Here is a 24,739-nt window from a genome sequence, read left to right as displayed (position 1 = left end):
AGTTTCATAGAAGATGACAATTCTCACGCATGTTCTACAGCCGTTGTATTTGACATGTGCATCCCTCCCTGGCTATTAGGCCTGAGTTTAGTATTGATGAGATCATGACAATCTTCTTCAAGCACTGAAATACCTGCAAATGGATTCTGGAGCCTCCATAGAGGACAGATCAAGATGTTTTCACCAGAAAAAAAGAGAAGGCACAAGAAAAGGCTTTTCCATTCCATTAGGTCTGGAATCAGCTGAAAGCTTTTAGCAACTGCAAGGTCACCTAGAGGTAACATGCATTTACTCAGAAGGTTCATGGCTGAAATTTGCATAAGAAACTGATTGCTTCATTGCTATTATCAGATGCATGTGTATTCTTCCCCCACACAAATACCCTATATGAACATAAGATGGTTATGAACAGAAGATGGTTTCCATGTTTACTTTCATGATTTTGATGCATACTTGGAAATTCAAAAAACAGATGTAAAGACTATTGACATATTTGCCCCTTCAGATACCGCCATATTTGCGCAGCAGAGTTTTGAAAACTGCTTTGACATCGACTAAACTAACTTGACCAGCAGGAATGTAGACCTAAATCAACCATGTTGGTCAACCAGTTTTAACAGCCTTGTTTTGATGGTGAACATCATGGCTATGGTAGTCCACCAGCTAAACAAGCATCAACTAGCATTAATATCTATCAACTATACTATACTATCAACATAACTATCAAACTAGCATTAATCAACAAAAACCAGCTTGGATCAGCATGATGAAACTGGTTAAAACCACTTTCAAACTGATTCTGATCCATAAAAAAACTCCATGATGAAGAAGTCCTACAATCCTTCCATTGACTTTACAGACACAACTGGCCACATATACAAACACACATTCTCTTTTTCATGCACACACTCAATATCTGTTTTTACAATCTACTCAGGGTTACAAACCCTGTTGGTTTTGACAGGTGCTGAGACAGTTCTCCCCTGTTCTTTTCCTTTTCAGCATCCTGTGGCTTAGCTGCTCAGTTTGGCATGAAAACAAACAAGCAGGGGATCAGGCCAACCCTGAGAGAGGTATGTGTGTACATGTGTGTGTCTGTGATATGTGTATGTAATAAACCCAGCATTAGTGGCTGACCTAAACGGTTTGTTCTGTGGTCATCTGGATGTTTCTAAACATTGCATCTTTGCAGAGTTAAAAAAGAAAGGTATCACTCACCAAAGATAATTTACACAAAGTTGATGGGCTTCAGAATAAGCCCTCTTAAAATGTTGCAGAAAATGTAAAGCATAAAGTCATGAGGCAATGTATTTCCGAGTATTCTTAAGAAAAGCTGTGACAGTAAACAACACAGACAGGCAATCATTGGATCCCTTTATTTCTAGCATTAACGTGCTTTTCAAATCTGGGTAGTATCTGGACTACATTTGCAGGATTGCATATGCAACTTAATTCAAATCGTCACCATATATCCAATGTTTCCATCTTTAGGAGTTCATTACGTACAGGATATTAATAACAATTAGAAGTAAAGGAAACACAAAAGTATTAAAGCACTGAACAGAAATGAGATTCCAGTTCAGTGAAATAATTAAATATTATTGATTAAACTGTGGAAAAAATCAGAACCTTTGGTGAAGTGGTGAACCCCCATCCCAGACGATGTCCAAATGTAGTTTAAGTGATTACGATCATAAAAAAAAAAGCATTTTAATGTCAGGTCTTAGATGCAGTCATTCAAAGACCAAAGCCAATGAATATATTTCACATCACAGATGCCTTACAAAAAAAGCAAATCTGTGCTTTTTTTAATGCTTTGCCATAACACCCAAGTATGTTTAATTTCAAAGCATTAAGAAGCTCTACACATTTATTTATGGATGCGCTCACGTTCCACAACCACAGCAATGCTCTGAAGCCAATTCAATCAGCATTTGATTTCATATGTACAGGCTCTCCTGGCTCACAAAGAAGTACTGTATTGCTTGAGAAACCCCAGCAACCTCTATCAAACAAAGGCTAACTAACATAAGCTGGTATAAAATCCTGCCAGTTCCTGAGAAATGCAAATCCCTGTAGGCAGAATAGGATTAGCCTGTATAAAATAATGACCATAACTTGGCAGAGTCCTTTCATGCAATAATAGAAGAATGTCACAGGATATGGAGGGAAAGGTAGATAAAGAAAAAGAAGGTACAGGCTACGAGCAAGTGTGTGTGAATGCAAAGAAGCTACTAAGTGTGTGTGCATGATGAAAGCGATAGGCACACATAAGCAGTAATTGAGTGACTAAAGCAGGGAGACAGAGCTTGTTTTAGCAATGTCGAAGACAATCCATCTGTAGACCTGCAGAATAAGCATGGGCTCCCTTTCCCATAGGCTTCCCCGGTCCCAGAATGTGCCACCTCAACCAGCTCATAATCACTTGTGGCATGACCATTCTGCCTCTCTGCAATGACTACATGAGGACCTAATTCTCCCTGCCTATCCCAGACAGAGACGGAGAGAGAGAACAGCTACACTTCAGTGCTGCCATTATCGCAGCATTGCTACAAAATGATAAGTGTTAGAGATGATGAAGGTTGTCAGAAACACTCTCTCTTCTTGGCAGAAAGATGAAATATAAATTTTTCAGCAGCAGACAGATTGGGAAAGCCGTATGGCGGGATCTAAGTCGACCAAAATGTAGAACATTGTTTAGCCTGGCAGGAAAAGATGATTGATGATTACAGCATATGGTGTTGTTTGGTACCTGCTTATCGGTGCCTTGAGTAAAGTAGACCTATTTTTATAAAGCACACATACTGAGTTCTTACTATATTACACAACATTTTCTTGGACCTTTAGAGATGTTATTGCTTATAATGTATGTTGCTCCAAATAATACAGCAGTAGCAACTGCTTTATGACAGCATAGGAAGCCCGACGCGCATATAATTTAATCTAAAATGCGGCTATGTGTAAATATATATTATATTATATTATATAGTACTCTCTTGACAGTGAATGAGAGAGACAGAGACAAGAGGATGTTTTGTTTTTCTGAGGATGTGCTGTAGTTGTCACGGTAACTCTACTCTCTCTCAACTGCCACCAGGAATTCGGAAAATGCAGCTGGACTGTCCAGTGCCAACTCATTAAAACACATTAAAGTAATTTAAATGAAACTTATCTATGGGATATTGTCAAGAGGAAGATGAGAGACACCAGACCCAACAATGCAGATGACCTGAAGGCCGCTATCAAAGCAACCTGAGCTTCCATAGTCCATACCACCTCAGCAGTGCCACAAACTGATCAACTCCATGCCACGCCGAATTAAGGCAGTAATTAAAGCAAAAGGAGCCACTACCAAGTATTGAGTACATATACAGTAAATGAACATACTTTCCAGAAGACCAACAATTAACTAAAAATTTTCTTTTTATTGGTTTTAAAGTAAAGTATTCTAATTTGTTGAGATGAATTGTTTGTGAATTGGTAGGTTTTTGTTAAATGTGCCTAAATCATCGCAGTTAAAAGAACCAAAGACTTAAACTACTTCAGTCTGTGTGCATTGAATTTATTTAATACATGAGTTTCACAATTTGAGTTGAATTACTGAAATAAATGAACTTTTTCACAACATTCTAATTTATTTATTATGCACCTGTATATACACACACACATATATATATATATATATATATATATATATATATATATATATACACACACACTCTGTCACGGTGTACACAGCAAGGAAGGACAAGGAACACGCATACGAGGATGTAACTCAAATAACATATCCTTACTGGATGACAGGACAAGGCAAGGCAAACACAGACATCAAACACCGGGGAGTAACGAGTAGACCAGACGAAATGGCACAACACAGACAGGACTATAAATACACAGGTAAATTAACAAACATGGCTGGACCAGAATAAACTACTAATGACATGACAAGAACAGGAAACAAACCAAATATGGGCACAAGAGGCAGGAACACATGACACACACGACAGTTCCCTGACACACACACACACACACACACATATACATATATATACTATATGTATGTGTATATATATATATATATATATATATATATATATATATATATATATATATTTATTACAGGTCAGTCCTTGTACATAAAAAAGTACATATAATATCACAAAAGCATGACTGTGTTGTTCGTGATCCACATGAATCTGAGTAGGATTCTGTCTCAAAGACCAAACACAAGTTAGGAAGTTAGGAAGGTATTAAGGAAGTTAAGGAGGAAGTAAGGAGGGAAGGAAGGAAGGAAATAAGGAAGGAAGGAAGGAAGGAAGGAAGGTAGGAAGGAAGGAAGGATGGAATTGCACAATGGCAGAACAACAGATAGAATGACCGATCGACAGAACTACAGAACAAATGTAATTAGAGATGGATGGATGGAATGGCAAAATGACAGATAGATCAAACAATAGACAGAATGAAATGATAGATAGATAGATAGATAGACAGACAGACAGACAGACAGACAGACAGACAGACAGATAATTCAAATTCATGCACATGAACTCAAAAGGAGCGAATTCTTACATTCCCTTCCTGCTTGGAAGCTCAGCTTCTCGAACGACTGGAAAAGCTCTAAAATGGGATAGCCAATTATTGAAAAAGTGACATTCTGTACATGACTGACAGGCCATGTAATTTAGAAGCACTGCTGTACATGGACTTGGTACTGCAGAGATGGCACTGTATATTTTACATGCATTTTTCTATTCAGGTACATCACTTAACTTGATTTAAACAAGAAGGACGTGTTCCTGGATAAACACCCAGCATCCATTCACAATAAATTTTCACATGGATGATTATGAATTTTTTTATGTACTGTATGTGTAGGGTTATGTTTTGTTCAAAATGCTTACAATGCATACATAAATGTGTTGAAGTGTGACTATTTGTGTGAACCCAGCCACCCTATCTGACATGCACACAAAGCCATGAGTGACATTCTACCACACACCCACATGCCTGCGTAGACGTGTAAAAATAGCTTTAAATATACCACTGTATACAACCCTTATGATGATATTCTCCTACATATGCACAAGAAACTCAAACAGTTTCAGACAGATTATTGTCATCATTTTTGTCAATTATTCATTGCAACGGTTGACTAAAGAGCTCAATCTCTTTTTGAGTATTATTTTGCACCAGATTGACCATCCAGGATGAGTGGGTCTTTTTTGGGGGGGTTGTTTCCATTCTGCCCGCTCCTGCTTCTTTTAATTGAGTGAGCATTGGTCTGTATTTTCATGTCAGGAGGTGAAAGGTGTGAAATTACCTTTCTCCCTGCCAAAGTCACCCTTCGCTTCCTCGGTAATAACGAGCCATTCCTCTTCTCCCCTCTTCTCACCCTCTGTTCTGTGAATGGAAGGGTTCTCACTCTGCAGCAATTATTAAATATGAAATGCTGGAGGTCTACAGAAGACAGACACTTAGTGGAGTGTGAGGTCGTATTGACCAAATGCATGTCACAACACATCAAAATGTTGTCATATTCAAGGCTTTCCAGAGCATTTGTGTCCCTCTGTGATTATACATAAATCAAGTTAAAGAAATATTTCATAAAATTATCCACATGTTTTACCATGTAGAGGATTTTATTTTTTTGACAAAAAATTTAAAATAGCATATCCTGCTGTTTTTGTGAAGAAAGTCGGTAACACTTTACTTGAAGGGGTGTGCATAAGACTGACATGACACCTTCATAATCATGACATGACACGTCACGAATATGAAGGTGTCATGTCAGTCTTATGCACACCCCTTCAAGTAAAGTGTAACCAGAAATTCATTTGTTTTGGGATTGTGCTAAATCTTTCTGGAATAATAGGCCTATTATTGCTTCAATCACCCAAAATGCACCAAAAAATAACCATAAGAATTGAGGTCAGTAAATAATGCCAAAATTTTCATATCTGGGTGAACTATCCAATGAAGGAGTATTTCTGCTCATTGATTTACTATACATAACTTATCACCACATTTCATGGATGGTGATTGGCATTGCCTTGGCTGTCTGTCATAATGTGGATCCATAGCTGTCCTCTGTGACCTTGAATGGAGGTAATCTCTGAAATAAGCATTAATCAAGGAGGCACTCTGCCATGACAGCCATCTAATTGGCTGTTGTTATAAACCTATGAGAAACATTCAATTAATAGCATCGAGTATGAAATTACAAACAATATCTTGTGGCATCTCTTTATTCTTTTCACCAACCTTTTATCTTAAAGTCAGAAAAGCAAACTTATAACTATCCTTTCATCAATTATATCACCCCTAATGGAAATCTTGATTTCAGGCAAAGGAGAAGGTCTCACTTTTCACATTATAAAGGAAAAAAAATGTCCCAACACCCCTTAGCTCATTCCATCCCTTGGTATAAGTGACTTTCATTCCTTCAACCTTAATCTCATTACTGTTGCCGTTTCCTGAGAACACTAATCCAATGTTAAAGGAGATTAAATATACTGCATTAAAAGTATTGCAGTTGTAATATGAGGGACAGTGCGAAAACAGCTTACACACTTTGGTTGTGCGCCCTCAAACGTTACAAAATGCTGTGTTTTTCATGGGAAATCATTAGCCGGGATTTTTTGGTCAACCCTAAAACACTTTCAGAGTCAACAGAAATGTTTTTGATGGTTATCACATTGCAGAGGTACATACAGGATGCAGCTGTTCTGTCGAGAAACTCGGAAAACAGAAGCAAGGAAGCAGAAAAACCCTAATACCAACACATACAACAGAAATGTTTCCCTCAATTCACAGCACCGCGGTTTTTCATCTGACCACATTCTGAGGATAAAGTGAGAAAGCAGTTTCAATTTGGGGTCTGTAATAGAGGGTGAGCAAAAGTGCTAGTGCAGAGAAAAACCCATTCCTCCACCAACTCCACACTGACACGCACACTCATACAAAAGGACGCATGCTTTTACTTTAGGATTATGTATTCATGCTGCAGCTTTAACATCTTTTATAAGAGCCTTTAGGGTATGAATCTACAGTAGAGTATTTGGAAATGCTAAACAGTGCAGCAGAACAATGCAGCCCACTGAAGACAACAATCCTATAAAAGCCGCTATTACATTGTTACATCCAAATTAAAAGAAGTTATATAGCAATATGTTGAGACATCGGCACAATAGTATTTGGCTTTGTAATATTCATAATAATAGGACATTAAAATGACATACGCAAAATGATATTGGATTCAAATTACAGGCATTCTTATTTTTCATCATCTCAGTAATCAGCCTAACTACCAGTGTGCTGTGATTTGGATTTCAACCCTGTAATTTAATCTAACCCGCAGTGCTTCTGCCACACGGGGCATTGTTACAATGCCAAAGATTCTAAAGTCAAAGAATAATCAAGTACTGTTAGGCACATTGGCAAAACCAAAAGCCTACCAATATGATATGAAATCAGTTCCCTTCCAGGAACTTCGAGCTGCGTCGGAAACGCATATGGGAACGCCTTCAGCGTGACCTCCTCTGAACATGATGTGTAATCAGTCAAACAAGGGCGAGGCGTCACGGGCGGGGTGACATCACGACCAGGAAGTATAAAAGCACGTGCGGCGGAGCCGGCGTCAGCTTTTTGTCATTCAGCGAAGTGCTCTGTGTGTGTCAGTCTTATTTACAGTTGTTTGTCCTAGTTTTAAGTGGAAAGCATTCAGTATCATGCCAAAGCCAAGGGCAAGCTCAGGGGTGAAGCTTTCAGACCACGTTTTAAGTCGTGTGTGCATCCTTGCCCTCGCTATATCACGAGTGAGGACACACACGATTTGTGCGTGGTCTGCCTGGGTGCGGAGCACGCAGAATCGGTCTCCGCACCCGGAGGGCTCTCTTCGAGAAGGGAGTTTTCTCGAGCTCCCCACGCGGTGCCGGTCCCGCTGCTGCCGAGGCAGAGCGGCGGCTGCACTCGTGGGGCTCGCAGGCTGATCTGGCTGGCGAGTGTGAGACGGGCATGTCCTTATCTCCTCCCGTATCCGCCAGATCTGGCGCCCCGTCTCTCGGTGTGGAAGCGGTCTCTTCCCCCGAGACGAGGGCTCAATGCTTCGTCTCTCTTCCTCTGAGGAGGTTGATGTGACGAGCGTTAACGAGGTTTCGCCGCCTCTCTCGCCCCAGTGTGAGGAGCTACTTCTACACAGGAGCCTTCCGTTTTCCCCGATCTCCTCACCGAGGTGTCGAGATCGCGGGTGAAATATTTTCATTCCGGCCATTCGTTCCCGCGGGAACTGAATGAGCGCGGGTATGCGGCGATGCCGCTGGTTGAACAGACGCTTGCGAGCTATCTGTCTCCCTCTACGGCATCACCTTTGAAGGCTCCTGTTCTGCTTACAACATCTTTGGTGGGCAGAGGGTATGCGCGTTCTCTAAACTCAGGTGGCTGCTGGGCGGGCACAGCCTCCTCCGCATACCAGCTCCTCGCGCAAAAGGTCCTGACGGGCGAGCCCCAGGACCGCGGAGGGCGACCCCTACTGGGGTGGAGTGGCTTGCACCGCGGCACACGGTGACCGTCTCCCCTCGGTGCCCTCCAGGGATTTGTCTGTCAACCCTGCAGTTCCAGGGCACAGCAGGTCCCAGCGAGTGTTACTCTCAGGTTCTTCCGCCTGTGATTTCAGCGGGCCTGAGAAACTCGCCTCAGACGCCAGATTACGCGTCTCATTCCGGTGCGCCGCATCGAGACAGCGGTCTGGCCGCTTCTCTGAACCCAGAGGTCAGTCTCGAGAGACTGATTCCCTTAGTAGATCGTTTGGCAGCCTGGCAGCGACTGCCGAATGTGTCTCTTTGGGTCCTGCGGACGGTAGAGGCTGGCTATTCCATCCAGTTCGATGGGCTACCTCCGCTGTTCAACGGGGTCTGTGTGACTACGGGCTCTGGTCTTGGAACAGGAAGTCGATACTTTGCTGAGGAAGGAAGCCATCGAGTTGGTTCCTCCTCACGAAGTCCACACCGGCTGCTACAGCCTGTACTTCATTGTTCCAAAGAAGGATGGGGGGCTGAGGCCCATACTGGATTTGAGTCTTCTGAACCGCTCAGCCAGAAAGCTGAAGTTCAAGATACTCACTGTCAGGCAGATCGTGTCTCAAATCAGGTCCGAGGACTGATTTGTCACGACAGACCTCAAAGATGTCTATTTCCATGTACCCATCCTTCCCTCTCACAGGGAGTTCCTGAGGTTCGCTTTCGGGGGCAAAGCGTATCAGTATCGGGTTCTTCCCCTCGGCCTAGCACTCTCACCCCGCACTTTCACCAAGTGTGTGGATGCGGCACTGGTCCCGTTGCGACTGCAGGGCATCCGCATACTCAATTATATCGACGATTGGTCGATCCTCGCTCAATTAGAGCGGGCGGCGATTCGGCATCGAGGTGTCGTTCTCGCCCACATGAAAGATTTGGGGGGTTAAGACTAAACGCCAGGGAAATTGTGCTTTCTCCAGCTCAGAGAACCACTTATCCAGGTGTAGTGTGGGATTCGACCATGATGCAGGCTCGTTTGACCCCTGCTCAGATCGAGTCGATCCTCACGGCAGTCGAGAGAAGGCCAGCCATTCACTGTCAAGCAGTTTCAGAGACTGCTTGGGCTCATGGCAGCTGCGTCCAGCGTGATTCCTTCTGGCCTGCTCTACATGAGGCCCCTACAGTGGAGGCTCAAGACCAAGGGGGTCTCCCTGAGGGGAGACTCGCTCCGCGCTGTCAAACTCGTGTCACGCCACTGTCCGTGCCTTAGACATGTGGAGGAATCCTTGGTTCTTGTCCCGGGGCCCGGTGCTGGGAGCTCCTTTTCGCCGCGTCTCGCTAGCGACGGACGCTTCCCTCACCGGTTGGGGTGCGGTCAGGAGGGACCTCCTCTCACAGGCCGGGGGCACCGAGGTGCACCCTCACCCGGAGTTATGGAAGCTGTGGGTGTGGCACCTGAGGGGGCACAACTCATAGCTTCCGGTCTGTCAACCGAGGTTGTCGAGACCATCCTCCAATCCAGAGCTCCCTCAACGAGGAAACTGTACGCCTTGAAGTGGAGGCTCTTCACTTCTTGGTGCGGGGACCGCCATGCTCGACCCAGTCAACTGCCCCGTTGGTGCAGTACTGGAGTTCCTGCAGGCCCGTTTCTCCGCAGGGGTAACCCATTCCACAGTTAAGGTCTACGTGGCAGCTATTTCGTCATACCACGCCCTTATTGGTGGCCAGTCAGTGGGTAGACACCCCCTAGTTACAGGTTTCCTCCGCGGTGCGCTGAGGCTGAGGCCTCCGGTACGATCTCACGTCCCTAGGTGGGACCTGGCTGTGGTTCTGTAGGCTCTGTGCATTGCACCTTTCCAGCCCATTCAGGAGATAACTGAGAGACTCCTCACTATCAAGACCATTTTCTTATTGGCTATCACTTCTCTCTATTCACTTTGCGCCCGGTTCGGCGAAAGTATTCCTCTACCCCCGCGTGGGGTATGTTCCGAAGGTCCCATCGGTCGTTCCACAGCCAGTCGTACTGCAGGCCTTCTGTCCTCCTCCCTTCGGGGAGCCAGACCAGGAGAAGCATAACCGTATGTGTCCAGTGCGAGCACTAGACGCATACATCCACAGGTCCTCCCTGTGGAGAAAGTCGGACCAGCTGTCCGTGTGCTATGGTCTGCCTAGGAGGGGTCTTCCTGCTACGAAGCCCTCTCTTAGTAGGTGGATTGTGGGTGCCATGGCTTTGGCATATGAGGCCTCTGAGCTCCCCCCGCCGGTGGGAGTCAGAGCGCACTCAACCCGAGGTGTGGCGGCCTCCAAGGCCTTCTGGGCAGGTGTTCCATGCAGGACATCTGCAACGCAGCTGGGTGGTCCACGCCCCTGACTTTCGTTAGGTTCTATGACCTCGACATCCGAGCCACTCCTGGCTCCTCTGTCCTTTCGTCCTGACACCAGGCAGGGACTTGTCAGTCTGGCAGCGTTGGTATCTCGTTCCCATATGCGTTTCCGACGCAGCTCGAAGTTCCTGGAAGGGAACGTCTCAGGTTACGTATGTAACCATGGTTCCCTGAAGGGAACGAGACGCTGCGTCGAGTAGCCACACTTCCGGCATCTCTGCCAGCGCTTGCTTCATGACTTGAAGCTGACGCCGGCTCCGCCGCACGTGCTTTTATACTTCCTGGTCGTGACGTCACCCCGCCCGTGACGCCTCGCCCTTGTTTGACTGATTACACATCATATTCAGAGCCTGGTCACGCTGAAGGCGTTCCCATATGCGTTTCCGACGCAGCGTCTCGTTCCCTTCAGGGAACCATGGTTACATATGTAACCTGAGACGTTTTCCTCAAGCTTAGAATGCTGTTTATTTTCAATTAGTTTTTATAATTTGTTTTGTCTAAAATAAAAAGGGGTTGTTTACAAAAATGTTTTAATAAATAAACATGGGACTAGTATGAAAGACTGTATACAGAGGCAGTGCACTACTATGAATGGAAGAAAGAGCAATAAGCCCCACCTTCTAAATAAAAGCGCCAGTTGCCAGTTGCTAAAGTTCTTGTGTCACTTCAGCTGCTTTGTGTTCCACTGGAGGTCTGGAACAACATTAGGGTGAGTAAATGATTACATAATTTAAATTTTTGGGTGAGCAGTCCCTTTAAATCTATGTGGAAGGTGCTATACAAATAAAATTGACTTCACTTTATGAATGTAATACAAAAGTCTGCCCGAAAACCCTATAAAACAGAGTAAAAAACATTACTAGTTAAAACTGGGACATCCCATTTTGAAGGTGTCGTAGACACATAAAAATGCAAATTCAAAATCACCCAGCTTCCTGTTCTGCCCTCACAAAGACGTTACAGCACCGTTGCCAAACCTATTTCCCAGCTTTATCACTCAAGTGTATTTCAGGCACTGTACCACATGTCACTGCTATGATAATGCAGAGGAACATGGACCAACGCAATCACAGGGGTTTTAGGAGGGAAATTGTTGGTAAGGTTGGCAAAGAGCACATCCTCTGGGCACAGGAAGAGAGAGAGAGAGGATAGTGTTACGTAACCCTCTCTCTCTACCCACTATACTTGTGCCAGCCACCCTAGCTCTCCACTGCGCCCAGTCTGTTTCCTTTGAACCCAGCTTCTGTCATCTGCCAAGGGAGAGAGAGAATAGAGACAGGAGACTTTGGGACAGACCTAAGCCTCCAGCTGAGAGCCTCTTCATGATGATGTATGTAATGACTGAAATGTAGTGGGACAGAGGTCTGGATAAACACAGCTCAGACTGGCTTCGGTCACACGCTCTTTGCTGAACTGATCACACTGTCAGAGAAGCTCTAAGGCTGCTGTCCTCCTCCAAACAACTCATCACATTGACCTGGAAAGACTTGACAGTGCAAAGAACATGACAGACAGAATAACCAAGCTAACTGGTCTATATGAAAACATCAGATCAGAGTATGTACTGTATGTACTGGACACTTATGTCACACTTAAAATGTATGAATGTATGAATTGCTTTATTACAAAAAAATTGTATTAAAACAAGTCACTTGGATTTTAAATTATGAAACAATTGATATAATATTTGAAATACAAAAAAAGCATTTGGACACTATCTGGTTGTCAGATTGGAACATGTTCATTGTTAATGTGTCTTCTGTTAGAACGCCTTTGGTGAACTTGAGAAATTGACTTCATATTGTACAGCCACAAAAATGACCATGAGACCAACTGGTGGAAAATAACTGCAAAAATAAAAAAAATTCTGAGAAAACACCTAGGGCCCTATTATTCACCTGGAACAATGCGGCGCCAAGTATGACACAAGTATTTTTTGCTAGTTTCAGCCCAACGCAGTTATCATTTTCACATTCTGCACCACGGTGTTTAAACAGCAAAGGCATTTTTGCCCATTTGTGCACCCATGGGCGTGCTGGTCTGAAAACGAGATGTGTTCAGGCACATTGTTGGTGTGTTGCTATTTTGATGCAACTGAAATAGACTGCGCCATTGACCAAATGAAATCTGGTCTAAAGTCAATGCCGCAATTTAAATTTTTTTGTTATTTAAAGAGCGTGTGAGCAATATGCGCCAATAGGTGGTCCACAACGCTTGTACACTACTTATTTACACACACAGGGATGCGTGGCAACACACACACATGCCAAATATTAAAAATGAAAAGATTACAATGTAAAAGATAATCTGGCTTGTCTTGTAGATGGTCTGCAGCTCCGTTTCCTCTCTGGAGAAGCGCTTAGTCTTTGCTCTTGCAAATTCTGCCATGTAAATAGCGAATCCACCATGGTGCAAGCACAACTGGCTGTTAAAGGGAATGGGAGATGAGACTAATTGGTTTATTGCACATTACGCCCAAAACACACCAATGACTCAGTAAGAGAATAGGTACAATCCTTTTGGACCATGCCCCTGGATTCGGACATGCCCTAAGTGCACATGCACTTAGATTACTAAAGGGGTCATCGGATGCCCATTTTACACAAGTTGATATGATTCTTTAGGGTCTTAATGAGAAGTCTATAACATACTTTGGTTAAAATCTCAATGGTAGTGTAAAATACACCTTTTTTACCATGTCAAAACCAGCTCTGTTTTTAGCAAGCCATTCTAGTCCATGTTGCTTTAAATGCTAATAAGCTCTGCTGACACTGCCCCTCTATTCCGTGGGGTGACGAGCAGTGCTGTTTACTTTAGCCACGCAACTGGCTAACTAGCACATTATTAGGAAAGGCGGTTTGCAAAGATTCATAAAAACCCTTATACTCACTTCTTCTATAGATGAAGCTGGATCACGAATGATTTGCACGAACATAGACGCATTTAGGCAGCCCGGGAACGGCACATTCCCTTCAAAACGTTAACGTTAACGTTAATCCTCTGCGTCTTCAGCGGCTCAGATGTCGGGAGTAAATGATGACTGCTATATTCATTATTACATCCAACAACAAAACACCCAAATTGCTTAATCGGAGACATTGTTGTTTTCCCCGGCACCGGAGTCGACACAATGGCAGACTGATGACAGCTCACTCAGGGTGGTTCTAAGGTAAGACGGCCTTGTCAATCAACTATCGTGGGAGGGGCCTGTGCAGAACTACGTCATTATGACAGGAATCTCAGAACAGCCTGATTTGAGAAAGGGGATTTTAAAATAGGGATTTAAAAAAAAAACACTGGGTGGATTTATCATTATAGGATGGATATGTACATACACTTCCAACACACATTTATGTTCAAACAGCTTGTAAAGTGAATTTTGCATCTGATGACCCCTTTAAAATAGGTCCCATAGTCTCATTGGTTTGAAAATACCAATTGGTTTGATATTTGTTTTCAATGCAATTAAATTCATATTTTTTTGAGTGTGAGTATCCTTAGTAATACCAATACCCTGTGTTCTTTTTAACCAAATGTGAAAAGAAGAGACTGGGCTGCAATTTTTTGTGTAAAGAAATCTTAAATTGCTATGGAAACTGAAAGTTCTGTCAGTACATATCATTGTAATGATTCTCTAAAAATTCTCCCTCCAATTAACATCTACACACACAGACACACACACACACACACACACACACACAAGGGTGTTTCTTCAACAATGTGCACTTTTGACTCTGTGGACTTTTAGAAATGTAACTATTAAATGACTTTTCACACCCTCACTTCTTTATTTAATTTGTCCATTAAAATGATCTAACAGTTGCTGCTCAAAGGTTTTGGGATGTAAGATGTTTTTATTTTTTTTCTATTGAAAGAAGTGCGTTATTCTCACCAAGGCTGCATTTATTTGATAAAAAATACAGTAAAATCAGTAATATTGTTGTTGTTTTTTGTTGTTGTTGTTGTTTTGAAAATGACTATTTTGAGTGGAAGCAGAAACATGCTGTTTTTTGTGCATGTCTCTTTAAATGCAAATAAGCTGCTGCGCTCCGCCCCCTTTTCCAGAATAGGCCTTTACAGCTCGTATCCTAGATATTCTGCCAAAAATATCTGTTTGGTTTTGATTATTATGTCTATTGCAGTAAAATCATGCGTTTTAATGCCATATCAGTTTGAACTTCTGATATATGGTTTTCTAACCGCTTTCTGAGTCACAGGGGGAGCGAAATCTGAGCATCTCATTTTTTCACAAAGTTTGCAGAGAAAGGATTACCAAAAAAAATGCACCGGGGACCTGATTACAGCACTTAAACACAGAAAAAAATCTGATTTTCATGATATGTCACCTTTAATGTATTCTCTGGAACCCATGACCTTGGCATTGCTCCTCAATGTTCTACCATTTAAACTAGAAAAAAGTGGGAAAAAATAAAGGCATGGGGGTAAAAAGTTTCCAAGATATTTTCTTTCTTTCCATTTTTTTCTTTATATAACAAAATGAAAAAAAAAGTTGTAAGCTTTAATAGAAAACAACACCCTGGGACTTAAAAGTGCCTGAAGTTGAAGAAATATCAATATATTAAATACACATACATCCACCCAAATATAACAACCCCATATTGCCCTCATAACCAGTCGGGCTGAGTTTCACACACATTTGACTTATTCAGCATTTACATGGAGATAACCATAAGTCAAGTCAAGTCTGCTTTATTGTCAATTCTTCCACATGTACGGCGCATACATACAGAGAATTGAAATTGCGTTACTCTCAGACCCTTGGTGCATACAGTTAACATTAAACACGTTCAAATACAGATAATACAGTTTAAACATATGTACATACAACTATACAGCTATACAAATGAGGACATTGTAGAAAAATAAAGAAATAGATAAAGTGGCATAAGGCACATGGCAGAATAGATAGAGTGCAAACCAGTTAAATAAAAACAAAACTGTGCAGATATATTTGTAGTGCAAAAAGAGCTTATCAATCTGAGGACATTGTAGAAAAATTTAAAAAAAGAGATAAAGTGGCATAAGGCACATGGCAGAATCGATAGAGTGAAAATCAGTTAAATAAAACAAAACTGTGCAGATATATGTGTAGTGCAAGAAGAGCTTGTCAGTGGGGAGAACAGTCCTTATATCAGACTATCCGAAGAGGTAGTTTGCAGTCAATGCTGGATGAGGTAGTGATCAGTCCAGTGTTGCACAAGTGACAGGTACTGGTCACAGTTTTTAGGTTGGTGAGGGGGGGGGCTCATAGTGTCAGAGTTCAGTGTTGCATGGGGTAAAAGAGGGGAGGGGGGGCAAGGACGGGAGGGAGTTCAGCTTCCTGACAGCCTGATGTATGAAGCTGTCCTTCAGTCTGCTGGTCCTCGCCTGGAGACTCCGCAGTCTCCTCCCTGATGGCAGCAGACTGAAGAAGCTGTGTGTCGGGTGGGTGGGATCACCTCCAATGCGGAGGGCTTTGCGGGTGAGACGGGTGCTGTAAATGTCCTGGAGGGAGGGGAGAGAGAGACACCAACGATCTTCTCAGCTGCTCTCACTATGAGTTGAAGTGACTTGCGACAGGATGCGTTGCAAGCGCCATACCACACAGTGATGCAGCTGGTTAGGATGCTCTCGATGGTGCCTCTGTAGAAGGTGCACATGATGAGGGCAGGGGCTCTGGCTCTTCTCAGTTTGCGGAGGAAGTAGAGACGCTGCTGTGCTTTCTTGGTCAGTGCTACAGTGTTTTTAGTCTAGGAGAGGTCCTCTGTGATGTGCACACCCAGGAACTTGGTGCTCTCCACAGTCGCACCGTTGATGGTCAGAGGGGCATGCTGAGTGTGTACTCTCCTGAAGTCAACAACAATCTCCTTCGTCTTCTCCACATTCAGAGAGAGATTGTTGTCACTGCACCACCCGGCCAGGCGGGTCACCTCGCTCCTGTAGTTTGTCTCATCTCTGTTGCTAATGAGACTCACCACAGTTGTGTCATCCGCAAACTTAATGAAAAGGTTGGAGTTGTGTGATGGTGTGCAGTCGTGGGTCAGCAGAGTGAAGAGGAGGGGGCTCAGCACACATCCTTGGGGGGCCCCAGTGTTCAGTGTGATGGTGCTGGATGTGTTACTGCCAACCCGTACTGCTTGAGGTCTCCCGGTCAGGAAGTCCAACAGCCAGTTGCACAGAGAGGTGTTGAACCCCAGCTGGACCAGTTTGTGAGTGAGCTGTTGAGGGATGATTGTGTTGAATGCTGAACTGAAGTCTATGAACAGCATCCTGACATTTGAGTCTTTTTTGTTCAGATGTGTGAGGGCTGGGTGGAAGGCAGTGGCGATGGCATCATCGGTCAATCGGCTGGACGTATATGCAAACTGGAAGGGGTTCGGGGGGGGGGGCAGACTTGATGTGGTGCATGACTAGCCGTTCGAAGCACTTCATGAGAATAGGAGTGAGTGCTATTGGACGGTAGTCATTGAAACAGGATGGAGATGACTTCTTCGGGACTGGAATGATGGTGGTAGCTTTGAAGCATGTGGGGACAACGGCCTGATTTAGCGAGATGTTGAAGATGTCTGTGAAGACGTCAGTGAGTTCCACTGCACAGTCTCTCAGTACACGCCCAGGAATGTTGTCAGGACCCAGAGCTTTGCGTGCGTTGATCTTGCTGAGGGATCTCCTCACACTGTCCGGGGACAGCGTCATCACCTGGTCGACGGGAGGAGGTGGAGTCTTCTGTGCAGTGGTGCTGTTTTGTGCCTCAAAGCAAGCAAAGAAGGTATTCAGCTCGTTCAGCAGGTGGATGGTGCTGTCACAAATCTGTGGTGGGGGCTTGTAGTCCGTGATGGTCTGTATCCCCTGCCACAGGCTCCGAGTGTCTCTGCTGTCGCTGAAACGATGGGCTATCCTCCTGGAGTACTGTCTCTTGGCCTCTCTGATGCCGCGGGAAAGGTTGGCCCTAGCTGTCTTCAGGCCCTCCTCATCTCCAGCTCTAAAGGCAGCGTTCCGAGCCTTCAGAAGTCTGTAGACTTCCCCTGTCATCCACGGCTTCTGGTTGGCCCTGACAATGATGGACTTTGTGACCGTTACATCATCAACGCACTTGGTGATGTAGGCAGTGACAGTCTCCGAGTACTCTTGGAGGTCTGTAGTGTTGTTGTGTGTTGCAGCCTGTTTAAACATATTCCAGTCAGTGGTGTCAAAACAGTCTTGAAGTGCCTCTGACGACCCTTCCGGCCACACTTGAATCTGTTTGTGTATTGGTTTGATGACTTTAACGAGCGGTCTGTATGCAGGCATTAGCATGACAGTGATGTGGTCTGAGGCTCCGAGGTGGGGGAGGGGGAGGACCTTGTAGGCTCCTCTCTGGGTGGTGTAAACAAAGTCCAAAGTATTTTTTCCCCTTGTTGGGAAGTCTATGTGTTGATGTATTTTTGGGAACACACTCTTTAAGTCTGCGTGGTTGAAATCCCCAGCCAAGATGAGAAAAGCATCTGGATGGGCTGTCTGCTGCTCACTGGTGTGCTGGTACAGATCATTTAGTGCCTCACTCCTGTTGTTGTTGTTGGAGCTGGGAGGGATGTATACAGCAACGAGCAGTATAGCTGTATATTCTCTTGGTAGATAGAACGGCCGACACTTAATAATCATAAACTCCACCAAGGGTGAGCAGTGTTTGCAGACCACAACAGCGTCGCGGCACCATGCATCATTGATGTAAACACGAACCCCGCCGCCGCGGATCTTACCTCCCTCGACGAGAGCTCTGTCAGCTCGATAGCATGTTAGCTGGTCGAGCTGTATGGCGCAGTCCGGTACGCTGTTGTTAAGCCATGTTTCCGTAAACACAAAAACACAACAGTCTCTTACAGTCCTCTGAGTAGAGCGAAGTAGTTGGAGGTAGTCCAGTTTATTGTCCAAAGAGTGTATGTTCGCCAGTACGATGGTGGGGATAGCTGGCTTGTGTGGGTTGGCCGCTAGCCTAGCTCAGATACCTCTGCGCTTACCCCTCTTCTGCTTCCTCTCACGCCGCTTGTAGCGCCTCCGCTGTGGGCGAGGTGCAGTAGTGGGGGTCGGTGATGGAGTAGGCTTTCGGTGCAGTCCGAGGTCCCGCAGCTCTTTGGCGTGTGTGAGTTTAACTCTAAAAATGTGATTCTGCCGACATCGAGCAGAAACTCACGACTGTATGTGCGCTTAAAAACAGATAGACAAGACGAAGATGAACAAAAACATTGCGAATTACAAGACAAAAAACACGAAAACACCGTTCTGTCGGGAGAGAGAGAAGCCGCTGCGTCTTTGCGCACCGCCATTTTGTCCGGCCCATAATATCAGCAACAAACTATCAGGTTTTCTCTGTTCACTGGAGTCACAAGACACTTCATTAAAGTGATGGTCCAGAGGCACTTATCAATCATTCTGTCACATATCTAATAGAGGTGTCACTCTCTGTCGCTTGCTGCTGACAGACCCATTACGTCACATCTCTGGAAATCAACTCTTTACACTCACTTTCATCAACAACAGAGACGTAACAGTGTTACCACAAAATGCCTCATCTTATCTCTCTAGTTTCCTAAGGAAATGTCTCCTGCTTCACATCAGGAAGACAGCTTCTAATTATCTGATGACCCTAGTTCAATAAAAAACTATCAGTCTCTCTGTCTTGTGTAGGTAAAGTGAAGTAACTCTTTACGTCATAGCATATCTTAAAAATGAATTAAGTTAAAACAAAGTTATGATAAATTACAAAACTATGTAAGTATATCATCAATAAATACTTATATTATAAATATTAATATATTAAATACTGTGCCTAGAAACAAAGCTAAAGGGTAAACAATAAATTAAATTCCCAATGCACAGCTTTTTACAAGCAAAAACATCAATTTCTGCTTGTAAAAAGCTGTAGGATATCAAAAACCTTTTGCAAAACTTTCATCAATCACTCAAATGCAATTTTATTCACTGGAGATAATAATGCTTGAGGACTTACAAATAGTTTTTGTGACAAATGAGGTTTGTCTAAGCAGCGATAAATAGGCATGCTATGCAAATGGTGTGAGTCACATTAACAACTCTTCAACTTATTCAACATGTTATTTTGAGTCGAAGCTATATTTCCATATTTTAATATAAACCTTTTCATATGTAAATGTTTTATATATAAATGTTACATAGGGTGAATTGAGGCAAATTTTGATGACTTCCAAAAAAGTTAATCTGAATCTATCAAGTAAAAAATATTATTTGACAATCTCATGATCGCCCAGCAGTTCCATCACAAACCATTGGGGTTCACAAAATCTCAGTTCATTCAGAGTGACATTTTAAGTTGCTAAGAGTTTCTAAACTCTTTATTTAATTTGATACTAAGCACACAATAATTGATGTTTAATTAGCTTTGCCAGTCCCAATAAATTAGGTGAATATTCAACAAGACTAAATAAGACACAAAAATTTGGCTAAAGCCAAATAATTCTTCTCTTGGAAAGAAACAGCACACTACATGTTATTTATTCCATTTCTGGCACCTCAATACAACTGCATTCCTGTCCACCTGTGCCTAGAAATTCCAGAAAGCCATTTCCCAAGAAAAATTGCATTGCTTCTTGCTGATATTTTATTTTGTGACAAACTAATAAGACAATTCTAGCCCTGCGTCACATGGTGCTGTGACGCAATGTCCAATGACAAGGGATACGTCTATCCATACCAAAATGAAAATGATGTGTGATGTCACAAAATAACATCCAATCAAGACATATTTGATGTGAAACATAGGTTCATGAAAATGAACAAAGCTTTAACAAAGTCATTGCTAAAATGAATCCAACTAAACACTGATTCAACCTAACAAAGGATTTCAAACACAAGACAGATTTCTTTGTTGAAGATTTAAGGACGCATACTGGCTTTAAAGACTATAGCTTGAAAGATAAAGTGTATTTTAAAAGAAATCAATATTAAACTGGCCTTGTACTCTTTTTCTTTCTCAAACACAATGCTTGATTTGCCATGTCCCTGTTCACCTGTCCCTGTACCTTCTCCCGTTGTGCTGGTCATTGGTTTTGGCAACACCACAATGACTTAATGTCTTTGCACATCAGAGGTGTGATGACTCCATTAAGTTATCACAGATGTATTCGGCACAACAGACTGAATTCAGGGTGACAAATAAAAAATTACTTGACTTCATCCAAAGGCAAAGTTAACTAACATTGAGAACTTTACTTAATGACTCTCTCCACTTACTTTCAAGCAAAGTATTCTTCAGCGAGTCTAAAATGGTAGGAAACAGCTAGTGTCTACGGTGTAGGGTCACTGTGGTTCATTCACATAGCTATAATATGCCTGAGTGAACATAGAGCTACTTTCTCAAATTAATTACATGTGAAGGCAGGCAGCTGTGGGAGGAAAAGAAAAGGAAGAGTGTGAAAGAGTAGGTGATAATAACTCTGTCTTTGTGACTAAACTCATTGAAACATGTCGCTTTAGCACAAATCATTTATTGGCCATAAACGCCATTGCTGGAGACCCGAGTGTGTTCATCTAAACAGGTTTAGCTATTAGAATAGGAGGTACAGATATTGTGTGGGTTCTTTTGTGATCTGATGAGCAGAACTGTCATCGATAGACGAGGTTAACGAGGTGGTTCAGGAGGTGGTTCACCCAAGCTGAGCATTGTGCCTGTCAGCTCTCTCATTTTGGTGTGTTCAGTGTTAAAGCGTGATCACAATGATGGAATTATGTAAGTCTTCTCACATAATAATAGAGTATCCACCTCCTCGAGTTAATGTTTTATTCATCAATATTTCAGATGTATTAGTATTCCTCCCGCTCTTGTTCAGATTAGCGGACAGCTGTTGCTCCATAAACATCCCATAAATGCATCAAAGCACCTGTTATGAATACAGTGATCATTAGTTAGTCAGATGAAGTAACAGTATTTTTCTCAAGTGATAGCGACTGATTCACTAATGCAATCTAAAGCATGCTGTTTTGAAAGATAGTAGCATGTTCGATTTCCTAGAACATTTAGCAAGGTATCTTGCAGGATTGATAGAATTAAATATAAAACCTTTTTAGCCAAAAAATTAGTTTGTTCCACTTCCAATTAGCCAATTTTTTATTTTATTTTTTACAAACTGTAGCCAAATGTAAAACCTTCACAAATTATATAAATTACTTTTTTTAAATGTATTTTAGAATATTTAAGACCTTGTAATGCTTTTCAAATTCAAGAGAGAAAAAAAACTAAAACCACTACAGACCTATTTACAACTACCTGTGGTCTGAAAATAAAATAAAATAAAATAAAGCACCAAGCCATCACTTTTTATTGACACGTTAGAAAATTAGAGACGCAATTATGGTGTGGACAAGCATTCACATCCAAATCAGTCAAATCAAATCACTGATGTAATTGCACAGCTCTAAATTAAAAACAAACTTGCCTTGACACTGCATCAGTAGAAGGCAGTACAAATCCTCATACATATTCCAAGCCCTTCGTGCTGGCAGCCAAACTTCAAACTTCAATTATTTTATTTGTGATAAATCAGCTCTCCATGCAACTAAATGTGCTGACTCTATCCACAGGGAATTGCTGGAGCTCATCTTCCCTAAAAGCTGAAAGATTATCGTCATTAATTGATTCAGTATTGCAATACTTTCTCTGATGGCATTTCGGCTAAACACATTAGCATAATTTCTCCTTGAGCAAATTTGAAAGAAGTCAAAAGTCAGCATCCATTAATCTTTAAAAGCTAAAAAGTCAAAGTACATGCTTTGTTTTAAGATAGTGTCATAATTACAGTACTGTATAACTTTGAAATGCATATCATGATCCTCACAAGTCCATATTTTCTCAATAGCAGTCACCACCTGTTTCAAGCTCAGGGCATACAAGAAACACAGCTCAGTGCTCAATTTTTTAATTACAGTATATGACCAAAGAGAACAAAAAACATCTTTCTAGTATACATCATTGTCATTGCCATTCATGCATATAACGTCTGCTTGATGGGAGGTCTATTCAAATCTACTGCAAATAAAACTCAAATAATTGTGGCATGAAGGCCACTGTAAAAACACAATATGAACAAAGCTATTCAGTCCTACATCCTGGAAATGAATTAGCATTTTTAATTATGGTTTTCATTTTAATCATTTTTAAAATAGTGCTTTTCATTTTATGAGTAAAATAAAGCCTGTGGTTAATAGTACTTAAAGAGACTTTCAAGTTTTGTTCTACAACACACATTACCTGCAGTCATACCTAAAACATGAATTCTGAAGCTGTTTAAAAGTACAAAAAAAATTTTTTATGAAAAACTGTAGTGCTACAATAATTGGGTTGAGTTCAATGTATAAGTCACTATTAAGCCAAATTTGCATAGAAAGCAGATGTGTGTGGAATGATTGGACTATTTAATTTAAATACAGTGCAGTGCCTGGTTAACCTGGATTGCAGGTGATTAGTGAATCAGAGGCAAGTTTATCCGCCAACAGTACCAAACCACACCTGCTTAGTGAATATACCTCATTTTTATTAGTTCAAGTAGCAAATTTACTAGTAGTCTATTTGTACTTTTAAAATATGATTGGCATTCTGGACATACTATATATCTCAGCCCTTGCTTCAGATGAAGGGCAACAGTGAGCCAAGGAGATGCTTTATTTTAAACAAGTCTGTCTCAGTCTGATCAGTCTTAGACATCCTGAAATGATTAGTACTTCTCTTTGCAGGTGGACATTTGTTAGAATTTCCTCCTCATATTCTCCAGGGGCTGCATTTGCAGAGTTTCTGTTGAGCTCCATTACCTGCTGCTGCCTTTTGCCTTTGTTTTTGTGCTTCTATGCTCGAAATTTAGCTCCTGTCAAAGCTGGCATTTTCACTTGTGATTTCATCACCTGATGTCACAATGTGCAATGACTGTGACATTTGTTCAAGACTCTTTAAAAAAATCATACCAGTCCACTGCTAATGATTAAACTTGGCTTCACATCTCAAATTGTTCTTTCAGCCAAAACCATTTGCTCATTAGTAAGTAAACTGTTCAGTCTGGAACTTAAAAGTACAAACTTATGGCACAAATGCTAATGAATCAGGTTTTATGACATTTGCATTTGGTGCTCATTTTTGCATAGTAATAATAAGCTTAGGGGAAAATAACATGTCACTTTTCAATTAAACGGTGTGTATTAAAGGATAGCAGATAAGAGCGTATCTATCGACTTCCTGTTTTCTGCCCACTGGTCACAAATCAGCAGCTGCATTGATTGGCTCAGATTGGCCCTGTCATGCTGTCAGCCGATAGGCTGATAATGAAGTGTCAGAGTCATAAAGGCTTAAAAAGAGACAGAGCGGGTGTCACCAGTGCTAAAATGCTGAAATAACACCTCCTACAAGCAGAAAATTCTCACCTCACTAATGGAGAAAGGGCTATCCTGAATCATCTCATATTCAATATTTAACTCTTCTCTAGCCTTACAAAAAAGTATTGTGGCAGTACTGTGAAACAGAGTCTGAATCAGTGTGTGATACTGTAGTACTGTGATATATGCCAAAACACTGAATGATCACTATATTCATATATAATTTCATGGTATTTTGATGTGCTTCAAGCAATATCAAGATTAATATGGTACACCAAATTACAACAAATCAACTTTTATTATTCAGTGTACAGCAAGCTTTTATTTCATAGCTCCTCACTTAAATCACCACATCTCTAAAACAACCTCACGGGAAAACATGAGAGCAATACAAAAAGTGGTGGTAAATCTTACATCTCTCTACACTTATGACTCACTAGTGGCAGAAATCAAATGCTAAGCCAATCCGAT

The 24,739-nt window shown here is 42.2% G+C and overlaps 1 protein-coding gene across 4 annotated transcripts in view; it reads right to left on the bottom strand.

Moving 5' to 3' along the window:
* Nucleotides 1-24,739, bottom strand: part of LOC306871647 (transient receptor potential cation channel subfamily M member 3-like) — a gene marked incomplete at its 5' end in the record, with an annotated part of 440,831 nt that overhangs the window by 60,283 nt on the left and 355,809 nt on the right. The gene's annotated exons all lie outside the window — the stretch shown is intronic.

Source organism: Barbus barbus (assembly GCF_936440315.1).
Source record: "Barbus barbus genome assembly, chromosome: 6".
In the NCBI taxonomy this organism is placed as follows: Eukaryota; Metazoa; Chordata; class Actinopteri; order Cypriniformes; family Cyprinidae; genus Barbus; species Barbus barbus.
This window is presented reverse-complemented; position numbering and strand designations above follow the sequence as displayed.